A 22680-nucleotide genomic window follows, 5' to 3' on the forward strand; every position below is an offset into this window, starting at 1 on the left:
TGCAATTTTGCCAGTGGTAAGTGCCAGCTAAGAGCTGAAGCACAGGTGTAGGAAATGCTTGTCATTTATCACGGACATGCTCACAAGATGCCACCAAATGTATCAGGCTCTACTATAATAGAAGAAACCATAATTACTGTGTGATAAAAATTGATGTGTTATAATTGTTGGTGAATTAAAGACTCAAAAAGAGATTAACCTTTGATAACAATTTGTTATCTGTCTTTAATTAAATCCAGAGTGATTTAAACAAATAAGAGCATCTTTAGGGCTTATGTTTTAATTGTGAAAATGACTAACTTGTGAATGTTGTTATTTCAAGATACTTTAACTGCATTACTTGCATAAGCTCAAGAAACAGAATTCCATTCCATCTGGTGATTATTTACTTTAATTAATCATGCAGTCAAAAAACATAGAATTAAAAAAATAATTACTAAAAACCTGTTTGAACCTAATAGAGAAATTTAGGTGACTATATATGTCCATATGGAACCTGAAAATTTCAACACACTTAAAAAAATGAATAGAGAAAACAGTCAGGGAGCTAAAAATCCTGTGATTTCCCCAAAAAGCCTATTTTTGCTACTATTTCAACAGATTTATGTATCAAGAATAGATGTATATAAACTGCTTTTGCAGATATTTTTACTTTTTTAAAAAAATAATGAGTTATATGTGCTACTGAGATGGAAGCTGTTTACTTTCACTGCACTCTGAACCTCTGACTCAGGTTAAATGAACAAGGAGACCTATTATGTTAATTTAAGGATCAAAAAAAAGTTTCCAATTGGTTATATTTGGTCTGTCAGTAAAACATTTTTGGACTTAAGGAGGTGTGTGACTCACCTGAGGACGAGGCGTGTTAAATCATTTACAGGTTGGGCACTTTCCAAATCATGAGTGCTATCATTCTGATACCCTTAAAAACCACTAAGCTGACTTGCAGACCATTACCTTCCAGCAGGAAATTACTCAGAAGCCTCACTGGATCAGCAGCAAGCCTACAAGTGTACTTCTCTAGAGTGGGACATGACCACCCTGTCTCCTGTCTTGGACATGAAAGCCATATGATAAATAATAACTATAACAAAACCAGTAACAGTAATAAATATCTAATATTTAACAAATAAAAAGTCTTAATAATTTGGTATTATCTAATATGCTAAAATTCAGAATTATTAATGCTGGCAAAAAGTAGCAAACTGCATCCCAAAAAAGTGATTTTTGCTGTATTGTTACAGATGTTCTAACTATGCAAACAACAGGTTGCAATGCTATACTTTTAAAACTCCAGTGGTATGAAAATGTGCACATGTGCACAGCAGATCACTGGTTATTGCAGTAAAGGCAGTCTCTGCTTCTGCTATACATTTTCCCTGCTGATATGCTCTTTTTTTTTTTTTTTGAGATTGTCATATGTTATAACACTTTTACTACTTGACTCCTCCCACTTTTCTTCAAACCACATCCTGATTTTTGGCCTCAGAAACTAAACATATGCACAACTTACAGAACAACACATGATATTGTTTCTGTATAACATCATACCAGCTGGGATATAAATTCTTACAGACAATTTTATGTGAATGAAAAATACCTACATTGAGACATTTTCCATAGTTGTGCAACACATACTACAGTAGAGCATATGGTTTAGAGTCAGAGATCCTCACGTAGAATTATAAGAAAAGTCTCAAGTCAGGCCACAGATCTTCAGACAGTGTAATTTTGAATAGATCATCCTAATTTATTTCTATTTTGTTTCTTACTACTTCTATTCTGTTTTGGATTCCTGGAATCCAAACTCAGCAAGTTTGTGGGCATATTTAAGACATTTAAATTTTATCTATTTTATTCATTTGGTATCAAGTCAAATAAAATTATCATTTAACTAAGGAATAGGTAATTTATGATGAAATTTTAACTTGTATCATGATTTGAAGATATGCCAATAGGCACGACTCCTCATTTTTGGGAAATATATTTCATACATATTTTCATTAGTAAAAGTTTTTTTTTTTCTGATCTTTCAGTGTCGTTTATGTATGTATGTATGTATGTATGTATGTATGTATGTATGCATTTATTTATTTATTTATTTACTTATTTGGGGCAATGGTGGAAGTGATTGGGTGGTTGTTACATTCCCCTTCAGGATAAAGAATCTGCGTGTGAGGCTTTTCTCCCACGATCTATAAACTTTAATCAAGTCATACTCAGCCCTCCTTTTTAATAATCAAAGACATTGAGTTTATGCTTTCACAGCAAATAATTTTCTTCTGCTCTCAAATTAATTTTAAATGCAATTTTGTGAAGTCTCCATTTTTTTCCCACCATTCTCATTAAAATATGGACAACAGATCCGTGGGAATTATTCCAACAAATGCATCACTATTCAAGGATTACATTCTCTGTTCATGCAGCTTCATGGTGGGAGCTCATGTTGGGTTGCTGATCCACCATGGCCCCTAAATCCTGGTAGAGTCGAGGCACTCCCTGTCACCGTACCCCATTTTTGGGGGGGTGAAATCCATTTGTATTATGTTTAACTATGCATTCATGTCTCCTAAGATGCTCATTTCTTGCAATGGATCTAGCTGATAAAGAAATCTCCTCCTTGCTTTCATAACGATGTAATCACTGAGGAATGTTTCTGTCACACTCAGATCCTTATCATGGTAATTTGTACTTGCACCTCTGGGTCACTGCTAGGAATACTGAATAGCACTGGGCCCAGTAAAGGTGCCTGCTGGATACAATTAGAAACAATTCAATATTAATTTTCTTTTTAATATATCCTTTGATGATCTGCTTGCCAGCTCTAGATTGAAATTGTGTACATTGATGCCATGTAGCAGACCTTTTATTTTCTTAATAAAATTATCTTGTAACATTTACAAACTTTTATTATGCATTTATTGATTAAACATAAAGAAGAAAAGCATCCAATGGACAGGTGAAAAAAATCTGTTTGCCACATAGCAGACAAAACACTCAGGATTAATATTCTTCAATTTTCTCTGCGCATGTAACTTCATTTCAAAACATTTCATATATAAATAATACTGTTCATCTTTCAGAAGTGGAAGGATTCTGGCTTGCCTGACATATCTATCTCAAAATGTGTAAGGGCTTTTTGAATTTATTGGAACCACCTCTGAGAAGCTTACAGGACTGATGACAGACACTGGTGCATGCACTTTCCTCAGTTGTATTTAAGATGTTTTGCCAACAGTTTGTCTCTCAGATTAGGCTTTATAATTTGCCACAAAATCCAAATTCATAAAATTAAATAAATATTCTTAACTATGTTTTAATCCACCTTTTGGCAGACATACCTTGATTTCATTTCTTTTTGTAAAATCAACAACACTGCATCTATTATGTTGGCAGATAGAGGTACATCCAGAATCCTCCCAAAACTTCAGTATTGTCATAGTCTTCCTCCTTCTCATCTCCCAGTATTTACTGTCAATGTGCCTGAAAGGTGTTTGCATTTTTCCAAGTAAAGAAAAAGGAGGGAGCAAACTTTAAAATGAGTCAACTAATTTAAAATGTCTCCCTTTCTTCCTCTGGACCCTTCTCTCTTCCGAAAGAATGTTCTGGTGAAATTTATTAGGAAGAAATTTCCAAGCAGTTTATTCTTTTTAAAGCAAATCTAAAGCTTTTGGATTTATTGGACTTTTCTGTCTTTGTGTAAGTTGAATATCACAGCTAATAGCACTGTAATAATTACATGTCATTTTCTTCATCCTCTTTGTGCACTGCCAATCTGCAAAGGTGTCTCATTTCACACATCATTTGTGACGTCCTCTGGTTATGCCACATATTTTGGGGAATAGCTGGTGAATGTAGTAATAAATCTCCATTTTGAGATGTCTAGTTCCAGATTCTGGACCCAATTCCATAATTATTCAAAGCACAGAGTTCTTGGTGAAGTCAATGGGCCAACAAGACCCATTGAGATCAGATCCCAAGAGAAGGAGTACAGGTAACTAAACTAAAGTTCAGGACTGTAGGGTCTCCCAGCCCTTCAGCCAGACTGCAGTGGCCACAGCCCAGCGTAGGAAAGGGGGTTCCCCTATTTGTCTGCAGCTGGTGACCCATGGGGTCACTGCCACAGGAGGGAATTGGGGCTGGTGTGATGCTCTGGACAGTCTGCCCACATTGTGGACAGAAAGCAAGCTATTCTGATGGTCCTATTCCATGCAGGACAGCTACTACAGAGGAACACTGCTAATTCCTACTGAGGCGAAGCAACCACAATTCAGCAGTGATCCAGACCTGATTTCGACACTGAGACAGCTTGTGAAATTGAAAAACAGGAATAAACCAAAAAATACTATATGTGTTTGAGAAATCTTATCAAGCCTGGCAGGGATATTTATTGCTCACTGATGACTGAGAATCTCATCTTGCTCAGGGAGTAGCTGTGAGTTACTAATGGAGGAAAAATGTGGGGTGAGCAAAGAATGACAGTCTACGGCTGATTACTCTGATGTCATGCTTTGGGAAAAGCAGCCAGAAATGTGCAACTCATTCTGCTTTAGAATCAAAGGCACCTAATTACAATCTCATTTTGTTAAAACACAGTGCTAATGACTTGCTTGTGCAGTAGCTGGATAGCATATCAACTGCCATATAAGCTAAGTTTTTCCATTTTAACAATCCCAGTTATGGTATTTGACTGTCTGTGCTGTTCACCAGTTGTTGCTGTGTGTCACTGGAGAGGAGGGATGCAGCAGTTTACACTAGGCAGGGAAAGTGAAAGAAATGACTGGCAGATAAACTTTCCACTAAGATGTCCTCACTTTAGAAGAGCTGATTGAAGTAACTTATAAACAATGGTCTATTAAAAATCCAGCCATGTTTTTTCAGGTCAAAGATTAAATCACATTCTCTCTTGTAATCTCCTCTTTTTAATTTTTGTAATCTGATTTTTTTTTTTTTGTTTTGCTGGCACTCAGCTGCTTGTATCTTTGATTTTTTTTCTTTCTATTTGGGTTGCTTCTGCATGTTTTCTACATGTTATGCACCATCTTCCAAAACTTTACTATGAAACGTATATATACACATTCTCAGCTCCTACTACTTGCAAAACCCTACTTTTGTTAAGGGTTGCTTCTATTATCTTCCAAGCATTCCAAGCTATATATGAATACATGCTATGCATTCTTATACATAACTTATACATATTTGTTCCCTATGTATTCCTTTCCTCCAACAGATCCTGAATTAAGTATGTGTATGGATGATATGCATTGACATTTGTTATTATTTGATCTTATTCTGTGAAATCTTCAACAAATTCTGCACATTTTTATCCATTAATTACAGTAAAGTCTGTTCTATTAAATATTTATCTGAAGGAATTCTCTGAAAATACAGAAATGAAGACAGATTTCTAAGTAGCTGTGTGTTTTTGGGACATAATAAGGACAAGCTTCATACAAAACCACATTTTTCACATGGCATTAAATGGCTTTGGATTTTGATAAGTTTGGTTTTCTCCTATATGTCTGATGCAATCTATTACATGTGTAATTGTATTTCTGAGTATGTTGTTTCTTCAAATGTGAATTGCATTATTTCTTTCACTGTGGTTGGTACTGTGACAGTGCCCATCTCTCTAAATCTATGTAACTGGTATTTTCTCTAGGTTCATAGTTCTTGTCTCTTCAGGTCTCTGCCACTTCCTTTCAATAACCTTTCATATGAAGTAGTGTTACTCTAAGCTTTTGTGTCAAAAATCAGATAGGATCTCAAGAAAACAATATGGGCTTCAAGTTTTTCACACTCAGGTGATATTCAGAGGAGAAAAAGATCTGTAAATATTACTTTTAAGGAACATGGAGGCCAGCCAGAGTTGAAATAGGAGCCTTTCCAAAGCATCCTGAAGAAGCAACAGGGGCAATAATAAAACCAAATTTCCCCCTGTAAAGAGAAACATTTTTGGAAGGATGGACTCATTAGCTACATGCTGAGGGCCAAGTTATTTTCTATTTCCTTCTCATTACTTCTAGGCCATGACCATGTTCTAACTATATTCCAGATCAGAACACTACCTGGGAATATTAGTAAGCTGAAAAAGAAACCAGTAAAACAGTTATAGTCCCAATGTTAGTATGAAATTCAGGACCACGATCTTTTAACTGCACCAGTAAAAAGTTATGTCAGTTGTAATTTTTGCTTCTTGGAGATGCCCAGCATTCAGAGAGATCTCCACAATTTCACATTCAGCTCTGCTGAATTAAAAAAATCAGGAAAAGGCATTGATGAGCTCAGTTTTCATGGGTTGCTCGGGAGGAGAGAGTCAAGCAGCCGTCCCACTCCCCAATCTCTGCTAAGTCCTGTTTTGGGTGCAGGTTTGCTCATGTGATTCGGCAGCAGTCACTAAGCTATTTGCCAGCTGTGTGTATTTGGTGTATCGGGTATCACTGCTGTCTCCTCCTCTCCTACTCTCCAAAGGAGAGTCTGCTGATGACTAAACAGCACAGGGATTCTCTGTTGCCTCTGTTCTCAGGAGCAGGGCAACAGAGAAAGGGCAAGCTGCAACAGATCGTTGCTCTTACTCCTCCCAATGTTGTAAATGAAAACAAGAATATGAAAAACCCATATGACTTCATCCCTCAGACCACAAATGAAGCTGAGTCAGCAAGTGGTGAAGAAAACTACATGTATTTACAGTGAATGAGCAATTATTTCTTTTTCATGAAATGTTTGTAGCTAATCAACTCAAATAGCTGCCTATCTAATAAATACAAGCTGCATAAAATCCTGCCAAAAAAACTGCACTTGGATGGTATATTTGGCAGAACTACTCTCAAAGCATATTCAGTGTTCACTATTTGAGTCAATGGGTTGAGACCTGAGTAAGATTAAGAAATTATTTTGATTTTTTTTAAATACTAGATACCTCTTTTATTCATAACCATGTTTAGTTCCACTGAATTCTGTAGATGCAATAGTGACAGAACTGAATCCAAAGCTAAGCACTTAACTATTTTTTTTCATATATCCTAACTTTTTAATATGTCCTAATTATGCTCCTAAGCAGTTGTCTTTTTTTTTTCTTTCCTCCCTTTCTTAGGCACATCAAATGGATTCAGATTAAATTCATTTAAGTCTGAAATTCTCAGAAACCCAGCAATTACATTTTGACTATAATTTAAGCTAAACTCTAAGCACATCCTCTGACTATTTTTTGTTGTTAATAGCAATATAATAGTAATAATAATGATAATCCATTTGATATGCTTCATTGAAATGCCTGACATCAACATGAATATATATTTTTACACAATTAAAAATATGTATGATGTGTACAACACCATGATAAATACAATTATGCTTTCAAAGGAGATTTTTAAGAGGCTATCATATCAAAACTAGATTTGGTCCCATTTGATATTGATTACTTATTTCAAACCTTGGAACACAAACCAAAGACCACTTAAACTCTGAATGCTTTCACTTTAATCACTTTATACTGCTCCATCCTCTCCTTCCTCCAGGATCTTCACAGAGGTGTAGGTAGCCAGACACAAAAATTCAGAGAGCAAAGTCGGGAAGAGTAAATTCTATTGACATTACCTTCTCATGATTTTCAGCACAAAGATTTTTCCATGTAACTCCCATTAAAACTAATGGGAATATGTGAGTCAAACCTCTGCACACTGAGCAGTTTCCTGAGTGTACTGAAGAGTCTGCATCTAGTTTCCAAGTCCTTAAACAAAATGATGGAGGCACAGTGACAATATATCACTCAAATATCTCATATATTTAGTATATTATAAAGTTTTGAAGAAACATTTGTAAAAGCAGCTTTAGCATCAGAAGTCAGAAATCCCAGAGAAAGTTTAATTTAGAAATTTTGGTATGGTTTTCATGAGAATATTTAAACAGACTACTACACTTGCAATTTACTCTGTGACTATATAAGTTCTAACTTAAATAGACACATGGAATACAATAAATTAAACATTTTTCAAAACAATGGTTTAGGCTTCATCTTTCTTTTTAATAATGATGACTTATTTTAAATGATAACCTAATAATAGATCATTAATATAAGAATTTTTTAAAATGAGATTTCAAGGAAAGGTTGAATAAGCTACAGTAAGACTAGGCAGAAGCTGATGGGACAACTTTCAGAAAAATAATGCTATAAGCAATATTTATGATGTTATGCCCAAGCAATCTGAAAAAAATTGGTGTAATTTACCTTTGAATTATAGATATATATATATTTATGTCAATATTTAGAGGTCCACTGACTTAAAAGGAAGCTGTATTAGCATGAGGACAAGAGCAGAAAATATAGTGGAATTAATGGATGTTCTGAGTGTCTAAGTGGCACACAGAGGCTCTCAAGATTTTCCAAATACTCACTGAATTTGTAGGACATCCCAATTCCTTCCCTTTTTCCTCTGCCTTCTTTTTGCTCCTTCACTTCATGCCAAGTTTCCTTCTGCCTCTGCATAGCGCTCAGTTAACACATTAACTCTTGTGAAATTTTGACTTTCCTTATGTATCACTGATCTCTAAGAAAGCCCTCCAGTTGAATACTCTTCAGGACAGCTGTCTTTTTATAACGCAGAAGAAGTAAGAATTTATATGTCTTAAATTCATGCTACAACAAAAGATGAAAAAGTTGATAAACTATTTTCCAGTTAGGATCAGAGTATTGATGCTTTGGAAATTTAAATTTAGTGACTTCCTTTTTGCTCATGCAACATGTCAATGAATGAAAGGCAGCTGATAAGGATTAAGGGTCACCATTGCCAAGCCATGGACTCTCCTCCAAAGAAGTGCAACAAAAGGTGTATATGGGCTATAATGACCTGATAAAAACAAGAATATTTGCTTCCAGAATGTTTTTCAAGCCACTCGAAACACCTTAGGAGTATTATCTACACAAATTCAGTCCACTCACTTGGCAAAAATAGTTAAGTAGGTAGATAAAGAGGAACTGCTTGAATTCCATTCTGACAGTGTTCTCTGGGTTTGGTGCAAGCAGAATGGCAGAAAGAAGAGCCGTGTCCCAGCTCTCTCCCAGGAGTGCGTAAGAACAACATTTGTGTTTTATTGCAGGAAGTGAAAGCTACAGTATTCAACAGAAACTTCAGCAGAAACTTCTGCACAGTTAGATGCAATCTAAATTAAATCAGATCAGAGATACGTCCTGGACATAAATATTCTTTCATAAAACAGCATTTTTTTCTTAGTAGTGAGGTTTGGTATTTTTTTTTTTTAATTTAACAGATCAACAATACAGACCTTGCTGAACTAAACTACTTTGTTAATTTTTGACTCAGGATGAGCTATCACTTCTTACCCCATTTGTCAATAATTTTAGACTCCTTCGTAGATGAAATATGAATATGGGATCAACTGCTTTGAACTTCCGCTGTCTCCATCACTCCTATGAAATATAACCTTGGCTATTTCAACTCCAACTTGGTTTTGTCATTATTGCAAACAGCACATACATGTTGGTTCATTGGCAGCGCTGAGAAGATGTTTCCATATTACTTAGACTACAAAGCATACCAGAAATATTTTCTGTTATTACTATTTATAATCTCTATGGTACCTTCATTGAGTGGGTTCTCTGCTTTGAGATGCAAATGCATAGACGAGTGGACTTGACTCTGCTATTCTTGAAATTATCTGGAAACATGAAGGAGATAGTTTGGGTGGTTCACTTGTTAGATGCCATTTCTCCTGGCATGTTTTTCTTTCCACTGATTCCCACATCCTGTGCTATAGATTGGGGTTTGCAATGATCAGAAAGGATGCTGGCATAAGGTATCCTTGTAAGCAGAAACAGAGAATTTACTCATCAGCTTGAGACACTTTTCAAAGAAGTTCATTACCATCATAACAACAAAGTCAAACACAATCTTATTCATGTATCATAGAGAAAAATTTTGAGTTTTGTACTAACATGCCTTGAATTTTTAATGCAAAAATGTATGATTTTGTTTTAATCATCACATTTCTGAAAATTTTCAAAATTGAAATGTCTCTTACAGTCTTCATGGTCATGAAAGCAAAATAAAGCTTAGCTAAAAAGGAAGGTATAATCATGGCTTTGAATCTCTAATATTTTGGCATTAGCCCCAAATGTTTACTAATTATGCCCTAAAGTAACACCTCAGGATCAGAGAAGCTAAATGGGGTAAAGAATGTGAAGAAAAACAAGTATTCTTCTTTAAAAAAATTAAAATTGTTCATTCAATTAAAAAACCCTTAATAAAAATCTCTACTTGAGTTCAAGTTGCCCACGGGAAGGTCTAATTCATGCTGTCCATTAATGAAAGCTTTATATGACCATTAAGGAAAAACTGACAAGTTATCACAGCAACCTCAGTAATGCTTGTTAACATATATAAGAAATAAAAGCCAGATACTTAAAATGTACCCTAAATTTTACTTTTATTAGGTCAAACTTAGTAAAATGTTAATAGGCTTAAAAGATCTATAATTCCAACTACTGAGACATGTTTTTAAACGCTGTACTGAAATTTCTTCTTTTGCAGCTGACAAGTGTACTCTTTGATTAAATGTGAAACAATGCTGCCACTAAGTTAGTCATTGCAATACTTTGCTGAATTCCCTTAGTATAGAGACAATATTTCCGAAATTGGAGCTTCTAACAAACATTTATAAAATATAAATCAAATTAATTTCTAGAACTCATTCTGGAACAAATAAAAACAAGTACGCTCTAGTTTTTAAAAAGGAGATTGGTGAAAATTTATAATTTTGAGAACTTACATATTGTTCTCTGTATTTATAGCACTCCAGATCTACAGTTATAAAGACAAAGTAAGCATCAAAATTCCTATCTGGAAATGAAAAGATTTTCAGGATACTAATGCATTTTTTAAAGATATATCTAAGATATATTTCAGATGCTTTTTTTTCTTGCTGGAAATTTGCCAGTAGGCATTCTGAATTGCATTCCACATCACTTAAAAAAACATATTTACATGCCTTAGTAAAAGTCATATCCCATAGAATGAGGGGAAAAATAAGCTTTCTTAAATTTAGAAGTCTATTCTAACCAGCGCATCACAGCTATCTTCACATAAATCAGATCCAGTGGATTCATATAAAACCATTTTCACTTTTTCTAGAAGACATTTGTACAGGTTATGTAGTGTGATCTGGTCTTGAGGGCTGCATGTTTTTAAATTATGACAAAAAACTCTAAAACAGTTTATTATATAGTGTCAACAAATTAACAATAGTAGATTAGAACAATCACTGTAAACTACTGAAAAGTAACAGAAATAATTTTTCTTTTCAATTGGTGACTTCATTTTAGCAACAGAGTTTGTAAAAGATTTATTAATTTTGATTTTTTTACACTATTGGTAACATGTCCATTGATTTCACAGGGGGATATCAAATATCAACAAGTATTACAAACTTCTCAAAGCAATTACTACAACTAAATTAATTTTAAAAGTTTGAACTGCATGACCTTAATCTTTAACTTAGAAAAGTCAGAATGAGATTAGAGCTTCTGGTCACAGTCACCAATACTTCCTTCTACTGCTTTTAAAGATGATGTTATTACATCTGTTAGCAGCCAGGACATGAACATACTGAATGTCTGTCAACACAGAACATAGGCATCTCTGTCTGTAGAACTATCTGGAAATATACAGACATATATATATGTGTGTGTGTGTTTGTGTATACATTTTCACGTTCTCCTCCCCCCTCTGTGAATTTTAAAATTTCTTGAAATTGTCTTTTTCAATTGTTTTGCACCCCAGTCTGTGTTCTGAGTGATCTCTCTCATTTATGCTCTGTCAACTCACACCACTGAAAAAATCTCTGAACATCCCACTTTACACTTCAGAAGCTTCCTTCAGTTTTTATTTCCTGATGGGTTTTTTGCTTCCTTTCATCAGCAGTTTACCTGTGTATGTTGTCCAAATTTTTTGCCCAAAGTCTTCCTTTTTGCAAATGTTGGTGGACAGACTCTTAACTTCACCTTCTCCCAACACTGCTGTGTACTTCATTTGCTTTGGTATAAACAAACTCAGGAAACTTTCAGCCTACTTCTGTTGTTGCTTTTGTCAGTGGTGACATAATCATGTATGATTTAATCATATGAAGATAGAATAGGTTGGAAGGGAGTTTAAAGATCATCTATTTTCAGCCCCTGCCATGGGCAGGGACGCCTTTTACTAACCCTTACTGCTCCAAGCTCCATTCAGCCTCACCTTGAACACTTCCAGGGATGGGGTGTTCACAGCTTCTCTGGGAAATCTGTTTCAATATCTCACCACCCTCACAGTATGGAATTTATTCTCTATATGTAGTCTAAAGCTACTCTCTTTCATTTTAAATCCATTATGCCTTGTCCTATCACTAGATGCCCTTGTAATAAATTCCTCTCCCCGTTTCTTGTAGTTTCTGCAAGTTTTGATAGTCTCTGGCAGTTTCACTGGTTTCACTCTTGGTGTGGGGCTGGGAGGTTTTTTGACTAAGAAAGCTCGGGTGGGTTTTTTGTTTGTCCATTTTAAAGCTAATAATCCATTTTCCCATGTGCACTTTCTTCTCTTAGAGCCATTTCATCTTGTACTGCTGTGTATGACTACTCTGCCCAGCCCCTGACATGAGAGACACTGATCTATCGAATTGCCTTAACCCTTTACAGTCTATCTGTTCTATGTAGCTTTATTTAGGTGCCTACCTTGTTTTGAGAAGCCATTTTTCATCCTCAATTTATTTTGCCTTGTGCTGGTCTATCTTTGCAGGGCTTACTAACCCAGTTTTGTCTATACAAACCACTACCCAGAATGATATTTCTTTCCTCCTGCTAGGGTTAAGAACAGGATCCCTAATATCTTCTGGAAACACTGTACACACTGTTCTTGTTGCCTCATAGACGCTGACACTTTTATTTTGTCCTATGCATTCAGTAGTAGCTGTAATCCATCATGTTCTCTACAAGTTTATGTTCTGAAATGTATAACAACTCCATCATATTCATTTTGTCATTTTCCAAGCTTTTTTTATGTCCAGGCAGCCGAATCTTTGCGAAAGACAATACTGCCTGCTTTTTTCAGTAGTCACAATGTTGCTCTTAAATGTGCAGCTCCTGAGATGGTTGTCATAGTCCTACAAGCCCTTAGCAACCTATATGATGTAGAGACAACAATATTTTGTCCCTGGCTAAAAGTTAAAAGTAAAATGTAGGAATGGATGCTCATATTTATATACCATCTACTATAATTCTGCCTCTGCATTCTATAACAGTGAGGTGGCAAACTAAAAGAGAGAAATAATTGCTCCAGGATTTTATTTATTTTTGCAGTGGATTATAGGCAGTGGGTCTACAGAGAAATGACATTATATACTGGTAAGATACAATTTCTTCCATAACCTACCATGACAGCTTGAAAATTCTAGGTCTTAATTGCTTGCTATATATAATTTCCTTTCTCCCAGTCTAAAAATTTTTCTGCTACAGTGCAGTAATAGCAGAAAATACAGGACAACAGAAGTGACAGAGAATGAAATTATTCTATTATATTAGAAGCTTATTTCCCTAAAAATAAAAAAAAAAAGGGTAACATATATTATGAAAAAAAAAAAAAAGAAATATTCTAATTAATTCAGGACTAAGTGTGTGATCATTAATCAGAAAAACAAAGCAACTGCTTAAAAATAACACTAGGAAGTCCATGCTGTGTTTTTACTTCAAGCAGCAAAATAGTGTTAAGTGCACATTTCCCATGGGTTCTTTGGAATCATTATAACTTGTCCTTTTCTGCATGTTTTCCATACTTTATATTGTCTCATAAATCTAGGACAAAGGCATCTTTCTACACTGGAGGTATATCTGTAGTCTAACATTTGAAGATTTTTTTAAAAAATGTGTATGTTTGAAAATGTGTCTTTAAACGTGTCTCAGATCTGAAAATAAGTCTTTACACACATGGTATTTCAGATCTTCTCACCTACCATCTACAAACAAAGGATGTTCAACTGGACTCTTTTGTCCTCACAACAGGGCCTTTCAGTTTTCATCTTTTACATTTATTTTCCCTTTTGTTGGCTTACTTGCCCCTTCAAACCTTCTAATTTGTACAATCATAAAAACTAATAATATTATTGAAAAACCCAGAATTCCACTAGTTTGAATAGCTAATTTTTGGCATAAACATTCCAGAAGCAAGAACTCTGTGTGATTTCCGAATCCTGATCTTTTTGGAATCAAGGAAATATTTTGTGCATCCAAGAAATGAAACTGCCAGGCTGTTTTTTAATGACAAAATTGAGGAAGAACATCTGATTTAAATAAATTAGATTGTTTGAACATGCCTAAAGCCATGGTACTAACATGTCACTGTTTTTATGCCTCTTAATATGGGTCTAACTGAGTCCATTGGGCAAAGGATTTTCAAAGAAATCTCTGCTTCATTCATTCATGAACAGTCAGAAAGACAGGGAGGGAGTTGTAGGATATTCTCATTAGTCTTGATGTAAAATTTTATTTTGTCGTTGCTGTACACTTTGAAATTGTTATACTTTGCATAGGTTCATCAGTAGTTGTCCTTACACAACTACAAAGAGGAAAATAGAGAACTTTTCTTATTATTTCATGCTTGATTTCTTCAGTACTTCTAAGAAATTTTAATTGAAGGCTTTTACTTGAAGGTCCAGAGTTTTATGAAAACGTCCATATTTTACCATCACTGATGTAGTCTTCACAATATCTATACAAATAAGTTGTGCTAAACTGTCATTTCTGTGCTTACTGATGTGCTTTTCCATTGTTTGAAAACAGTTGTAAACTGCAGGGCACTAGCTGAACTTGGCTGTTGGCACGAAGATCTCCCACTGAACCACTGTTTATTTAAAGTACTCCTTAAAAAGGTTTCACCAAAAGCCTTCAATGGAATATGATTGGACTCCTCAGCAAAAGAAGTTACGGTGCTTTTCAGGTGTGCCCCAAGCTGCTCAATGTCTCTTTTCTCTTTCTCTGAAGTACTTTTGGTTTGAATGAGCTGCCTTGCAACAGAATTGTATGCCCTGTTCCAGAGGCAGTCTTGCCAAGACCTCGTGGAAGTGGTGCTCTCTACCAGTACTAGAAAACATCCCAGCGCATCCTAGGATTACACTTTCCTTTTTCATGGCAGCTTCACCCTGGTAGTGATAATCATCATGTGATTGACTGATTAAATGCGAGTCTTTCTCCTCCTGTACCATTTCCAACTGATGAGCTCCCAGCTTATAGCAGAAATTCTTGTTATTAGTCCCTGAGTGCATGACCTTACACTTTGTACTATTAAATTTCATCTTGCTTCTATTACTACAGTCGTCAAGGTCATCTAATTCTTCCTGTATGAAATTCCAGTTCTTCTCAGTATGGGCAACTCTGCCAAAGTTTTTGTCATCTGAAAAATTTCATTAGCACACTCCCAGTATTTGTATCAAAGACATTAATGAAGAGATCAAATACTTCTCCTAAGACAATTCCCTGAGGAACTGCACCAGCAATTCTCCAAATTGATAGACTTCCTTTCAACAGAAGTCATATTGGTCTCTTGTTTAAGCCACTTTTTCAATGTTACAATTCTTGTGCTAGTTACCCTATTTAACTGAAGTTAACAGAGATTAGACTGGTTTCACGTTAGAGTGGGAGAGGAAGAATTCTAAATGAGATGTGAAAGTGTGACCTAGGGAAGGCAATTCAATAAAGCCAGGCCTGCCTATCACCCAAATTGTTTGGATTGTTGGAAAGGAGGACACAAAATTGGATTATATAACCATTAAATCTACAGAAAACACCTCCAATAAGAAGTATAGAAACTGAAAATAGAAATATCCCTAAAATATTGGTTTTCAAATAAAAAGATCTTTTCATATAGCAAACAGCTATTAAGTAGCTATTCTGGGCCCAAGTATATTCCTACATCCAAACAATGCTGCTTTACATTCCCTCAATATAACAGCCTTATTTAAACAATAGTGACGTAAGGGTTCATTATCAGTTGGTTGTTCAATTAATGAAGTGCCTGAGGTAAAGGCCACTGCCTTGCTTACCCAACACAGGATCTTATTAAGAAACAGGCATTCATCTTGATCATGGCACCATTCAGCATCTACTAAATTGACAACTCTATCTGGGAATAAGTTTCCATCACAAAGAAAGTGGTTTCTGCTGTCATCTGACAAGTAAACTTCATTCCCTACCTATATTTAGCAACTGAGACTCCTCTATTGCACAGAATAACAGCTCCCTTTCTTTATAGGAGTAAAATAGATTATCAAAAATTATGTTTGTTGCCCCAAATAAATTTGTCTGTTGATATCTATTGATTGACCATTCACCAAGTTTAAGCCTTTTCACTGACTGTTGCTTCTAATGTATGATTTTTTAGGTTAATTTTGTTATCTGAGGTAACTTCACTGATTTCACTAAGGCCATGGCCCAAAAAAAGCAGTGGTGTCTCCGCCCATGTAATGTTGTAGTGAATTTTATGCAAGAGGAAGGTAGACTCTCAGGCTTGGATCAGGGAGTAATTGACTCAGGTTTTCTGTCCTTTCCTCTTCCAGCACCCCAAAAATAACTGTGTAGAAGGACTTTCTTAAATGTGGGTAACCCGAACATTCATAAAACCCACGTGTGCCAGAAAATGGAGTGACCCAGGTGTGAAAAATTAAGAGGAGAGAGCAACATTGAAGGAGCTCACCCAGCTGAAGTGTTCGTGATATCCAAATGCCTAAAAGGAGGATGATTAAAAGAAGAAAAGATCTTTACGTTTTCAAAGAATGTTCTTCATATTTTTTAAAAGAAAATCCATGAGGTAGAGACATGGTTATTTATTGTTCCTTATTTTTTCAGCACATTGGTTAGAAATAGGCAGGGATATCTTAGCTAAGTGAAACTCAGGGGATGTCATTCACCAATAGCTTAAAGGTAAGGAATTTTCTCTTATTGTGCCAGGGTCTCTCAACAGTGCTGTTTCCTGACCAAAGAAAACAAGGACAAGAGATATCTAGGCCCACATTTCAGCCTGGAGATGCAGTGACAATGGTTAGCTTCTACCCAGGTGCGGGTATCTTGGAATCTGAGTGGAGTCAGCATTTGGGGCCAAGTTAAACACATTGAATAGTATATTTTCTAACAGATTGTGTAGTCCAACATAATTGTATTTCCATTTTGGTTTATTTAACACATTTTCCTCTGTCTCCTCCTCTTTTGTTTAGTATTGAAAAAATTCTTGCCTCTGTAGCCTTGGTGGATATAATTTTATACCACATTAGAAAAAACTGTTTTTAAATTTATGTACTACGGTTCAAAAACATTGCAAATTTAAACTACTATAAGCCATAAAATTAAGTCAGATCCTGGGCAGAGTTAGGACAGTTTTGAACTACTTCACTAGTTGAAAGTTAGCTCTAACACTGATAACATCTGAGTAAATATCATAGAATTTGATCAGCTTCGGCAAGAAAGCCATGACCTGTGTTTGATTCATTATAAGAATTTTTTTTTCACAATATTAAGAAGCACAACTCTGTACCTGATTACTTCTATTTTGTTTTCTCTTCTTAGAGAAAAACACATATCATAGACTGATGCTGTTGCCTTCCCCCTTTCTGCTCATTTACCAGTGGCTTAAATCTTCTTTGTATCTGGCAGAATAGCCCTACCCTTTTGCCTAATCCTTCAATCCAGCAACTCCACAATGCTTCAGCAGTTGCCCAGGTAAAGCAGTACATGCACCTAACCCATCAGCTGAAAGCCTTTCTACAATATGTCAAGTATATCTGCAACATTTGTTCAAATTGAAATTTAGATGATGCTCTCTTCACATGCATGAAGACATTTTATATTTCTGTGATTTGGAGTTAATGTTTTTTCCAATTACAGACAGAAAGAGAGTCCTGATAATCTATGGAGGATGATCCACAATCCTTTTCATTCATCCTGGAATAGCAAAAGAGTGTGTTTACTCTGTCATCTGAAAAGATGATACCTGAAGCTGCACTATTGAGCCTGTCACAGCTGTGTTGGAGGGAGGTGACCCATTTACTGATAGAAATGGCTAGAAAATATAAAGCTAGGCTGAGATTTTGTTTGAACAAAACTAGCCCTGATATGAACCTACTTGCTCAGACAATGGACTAAGTAATAATACCTTAACTGTTCACACAATATAACAACACTGCTACAACTATGAACACCATTTTAATTTTAATGATAATTTTCATAATGTTCCCAGTTTCACCCTAATACACCTTCTCTAGGACACATTTTTGAAAGACATTTTTCTACAATGTTATTTAAAACTTGAAGATTTAGACCACCTCTGACAGAAGCAGTATAAGAATTGGTCTTAAACACAATAAATGGCATTTGAGATAAATATAATGAGATTATTATTTGTGTATTGTTTTCATAGCAGTTAACACCAGGAGAGGTCATTGTATTTTGCTATGGTCTTTCCATCATGAGCCATCACAGTTTACCCCACTGGTCTGTCCTGAGGCAAATAACCTGTGTTTGGAAAAAGCACAGCTTCCAGAAAGAGAATCCATCTTGATCTGCAGACATGAAAAGATAGGGAAGTGATCATACCGTTTTATAACTTGTTCCAGTGGTTAACCACTCATGGTTAACATGTGGCTTAGCTCAGCTTCCAGCCTTTAGTTCTTGTTATCCCTTTCTTTGTCTGTTTAAATTTAGTACCCTGTGTTTTCACATTGTTAAAGTATTTACACTTTCACAGTTACCTCCCAGTCAAGTCACTGCTCCATCTTATTTTTGGTAGACTAAATAAGTCAGGCTCGTGCAGTGTCTCCCTGTGGGCATTTCATCCAACACCGAACAGTCCTCTGTCTCTTTTCTACAACATCTCCATGTTTAAAGAAAACCCAACAAACCAAAACTCTTCAAACCGTGGACACCAGAAAAGGGAAAAGTATTTTCTTATTCATCTCATTATTGCCAAATAAAGATATACATGTTTTAGATCCTGTTTCTCACTTGGTTATTTATAGCATTACAATTGCTGTTTTTCAGCACTATGCCTGTGGTTACCTCTTAACTATGATACTTAGAACTTCCTCAGTCAATGTATTTCTGAACAAAGATGCCCATCCTGCTGGGCTGGCCTGGATCTTTTTGCAACATGGGCTGGCTTTTTTATTATTTTCTGAATGATCTCATTTTACCAGTAATTCAGAATGCAGTTTACAGCTGTGTTGTCCTCATTATTATTTACTGATTCTCCAATCTTTCTGCCACCCACAAATTTTCTAAGAATGATTTATGTTTATGTTTTAACTCATGGGTGAAAATGTTGAATAATGCTGAGTCTAATGTTAATCCCTGAGGAGCTTCCTAGGATGCCTTCCATTTGATGATGATTTACCACTGACTAACTCTTTTTTGAGAGCATTCATTTAATAAGTTTTGCATTCATCTGCATTGTGCTCTGATGAACTTGTAATGTGTTTCCAGTGATCTGAAACCAGATGTGAAAAGTGCTCTAGTTACATTGACAGGAATTCTAAGCGCTCATTGGGAGAGAATAAAACACAGGTAGCTGTCCAGGTTGTAAAGAAATGTGTTCCTCTTACCTGTCAGCTAAAATCTTTCTACAGTGTGCTAAGTGTTTGTAAAAGATTTACTCAAACAGAAATTTAGATGATATCTTGTCATATCTCTGAAGATAGTCCATACATTTCTCCATCTTGGAAATAAATTTAGAAAAACTGAAATGGTGAACAACTAATTAATGGAAAAAAAGAAAGAAAAACTAACCCCCCCCCCCCAAAAAAAAAAAACAAATGAAGCAAACCACTTCTCAAACCACTTTTCTATGGTTCTAATCCACTTTTTTTGCAGCAGCAACAGAAGAGAGAGTATAGCTGTGCGGGTTGTCTCAGCCAATGCTTTGGAAACTCATGCACAACACATTTCACAGCATGCCTTTTTTTCCCTTTTGTTCCAACTGGGGCATATGTGGATACTATACAAGAACATGAATTCATTTTAGGATATTAGGTCCAGAGAAGGGTTTTCCAATACAAATGGGACTAGAGTAATATGATGACTTTAGGCATACCCTGACAGTTAAAATTGGTTGTGACTTTCACCTATTATCTTCAAATACAAAATCTTCAAATCTTTATAATTTTAATTTCTAGTCTCTACCTCTAAAGAATTTGCTTGGAATTGCATAATGATCCATGAGGTATCTTAGTAAAAGAAGATTTCAAAATGCCACAAAGATTGCTTAAAGACTGGTCATTTAGAATTGAGTTTGTCACCTTACCAGAACCATCATGGATCCTTCAACCAATGCAAAATTGCCAGGAATAAGTAACACAGAATTCCAAGTGGTGCTAATGAACTTTCTGTTTGAAGGTTACCAGTGGCATCATCTGCTGAGATGAAAGCAGTGAGTAACAGAGGCACAAACAGAGGCAAGGTGAGATAAAAGATATCATTTAACACTCATATTTTCTAGAGAAACAAAAATTCCAAAACAAGCTATGGCAAGTAAATTCTGTGGACACAAAATTATCATTAGTGGACCCTTGCAAGTGCTCACAGAAAAATGAATGCATTGTAAAGATATACATGAAGAATTGCAAATAGATGTGAACTTGTTTTTCTAAAAGATCTACTGATGACTAAAACCCAGCAGTTTTTATATTTGGCTTTGCCAAAATATGCCTTTTTCAGGATCATTAGAGAACTTGATAGACTGATTGAAAACATCCAAGAAAATTGATGTAGTTATTCACTGATTTTTCCTCCTGCCCAAACTTAACTGAAGACAGTACTGATGTGCTCAAATGGACCAGAAACTGTATTCCTAAATCCTCTTCTACCTTTCTTCTTGTTGCTTAAGATTGCATATTTGTACTGTAGGACCAGTGCAAAGAATGATAAAACCTTAAAAAAATTCACACAACTTAGCTTTCATCAGATTAAGGTACCTTAGCAACTAGAGTAATACTTTATCTATTTTCAGTGGGATTTGGTTCTCTTTATAGCACCCTTGAACTGACCCCGATAGCTGGTGTTTCTATCTTTTATCAGCCCCGAGTCTTTTGAATCGCCAGGTTATTGAGTTGTGAGACCCTGCCATCTTCACATATGTACATAAACTTGCTTATCCTTGCCACCCAATTTGGGTCTTTATTAAAGTGCCAGGAAAGGTGCATCTAGGTCCTATCTGCTGTATTATGACATCAATCCCATAGGAGACTCATGGTCAAAATCTGATAGCGTTAACTTTATTTTCAGCATGAATTTATGATAACTAGGTACAATTTATAGCCTACATGCTGATATGGCATCCTTTTTTTTTTTTTTTTCTTCCCTCCCTATCCCATTTTTTGAGATCTTCAAAATGTGCACAGCATTGTTCATTCTTTTCTATTCACTGCCTGGGATCTTTCCATATAAATGACTTATCATAGAGAGGAGTGGCATTTGTACCCTTTGTGGCATACTCCTTCCATGCAGTAGCTATGGATCTAAATAAAAGGCAGCATTTTTCCAAGCATTTTTTTTTTCTCTCAGGGCTTACTTGCTAAAATAGAAACCCAAGTCCACATGGTGATCATATTTGCTACCTCAGGGACTAATTTTCTTTTACCTCCTTTCCTGTATTCCAAAGCTTCATTGCCATTATTCTCTTGCTCCCCATGCACTAACAAAAAGATTTTAATGCATTCATTATGCAAAATCTTGTCTTTTGTGACCTTTGCCAAGAGTGCCCCCAAAGGACTGGCCAGGCTTAATAAGCTCACAAATAAACTACGATGTCAGCCAAGGGCACTACTGGCCAATTGAGCCTGCACCATTGCCCTCTCCCCAAGCCCCCACTTCACACCTGAGATACCCCGAGGTGGGATTGTGGGGGTGTTGTCTGCCCTGAAAAACTGCTAATCCTTTCCGGCAGCTCCCAGCTAGGCAAACAATCCCCTTTGTGGAGGCTGGAACAATCACACAGGCAATATTGCCTTTTGCTGCTTCTCAGATACAGTCTGCCTTCCTTTAAGTTCCTCTTTCTCCTCTCTCCTTGGCTACATTGTCTAATGCTTTCATTCTTCTTATTTCATTTATGTTATGTCCTGTAAAAGCTTTGTCATGAGCAAGCCAGCTGGGTCATTGGAGGAAAGGCACTCTCTCATCAGATCCTTGTGTTAGTCCATTTTCCTCCTGTCCAGAGTTATTGTCTAGGTTCTGTGGGGAAAACATCCGCTCCCCCATTCAGTGGTTGATGCTGTGACAGATTACAGCAGTTTCTGTCTGTTAAGCAGTCAGGCAAAGAAAAGAGTAAGAAGGATATAGCAGCCTCTTCATTTCATATATAGAAGATGCAGATAAAGTATATAATAACAGAGAATGGCATGTAAAAAATCTGAATTTATTGGGGAAGAATATAAACTTGCAAAACTTTAAAAGCAATCATGCTCATAAAAAATAGATACTACAAATGTTAATGCAAATTGTTAGTAAATCTGACCCCTCTACCCCACTACGACACACATTTAAAATTTATTATGGAACACATTCAGGAGAATAGCTTTAGGGAATTCATTGCTCATCTTTCTCTTTCTTCCTCCATCTCACACACTAGCAGTCTCCAGACAGCTTCTCTGAATTCTTCAGAA

The sequence above is a fragment of the Melozone crissalis genome, unplaced genomic scaffold, assembly GCF_028551555.1.
Source record: "Melozone crissalis strain CALT ecotype California unplaced genomic scaffold, PUWL_Pcris_2 ptg000042l_1, whole genome shotgun sequence".
In the NCBI taxonomy this organism is placed as follows: Eukaryota; Metazoa; Chordata; class Aves; order Passeriformes; family Passerellidae; genus Melozone; species Melozone crissalis.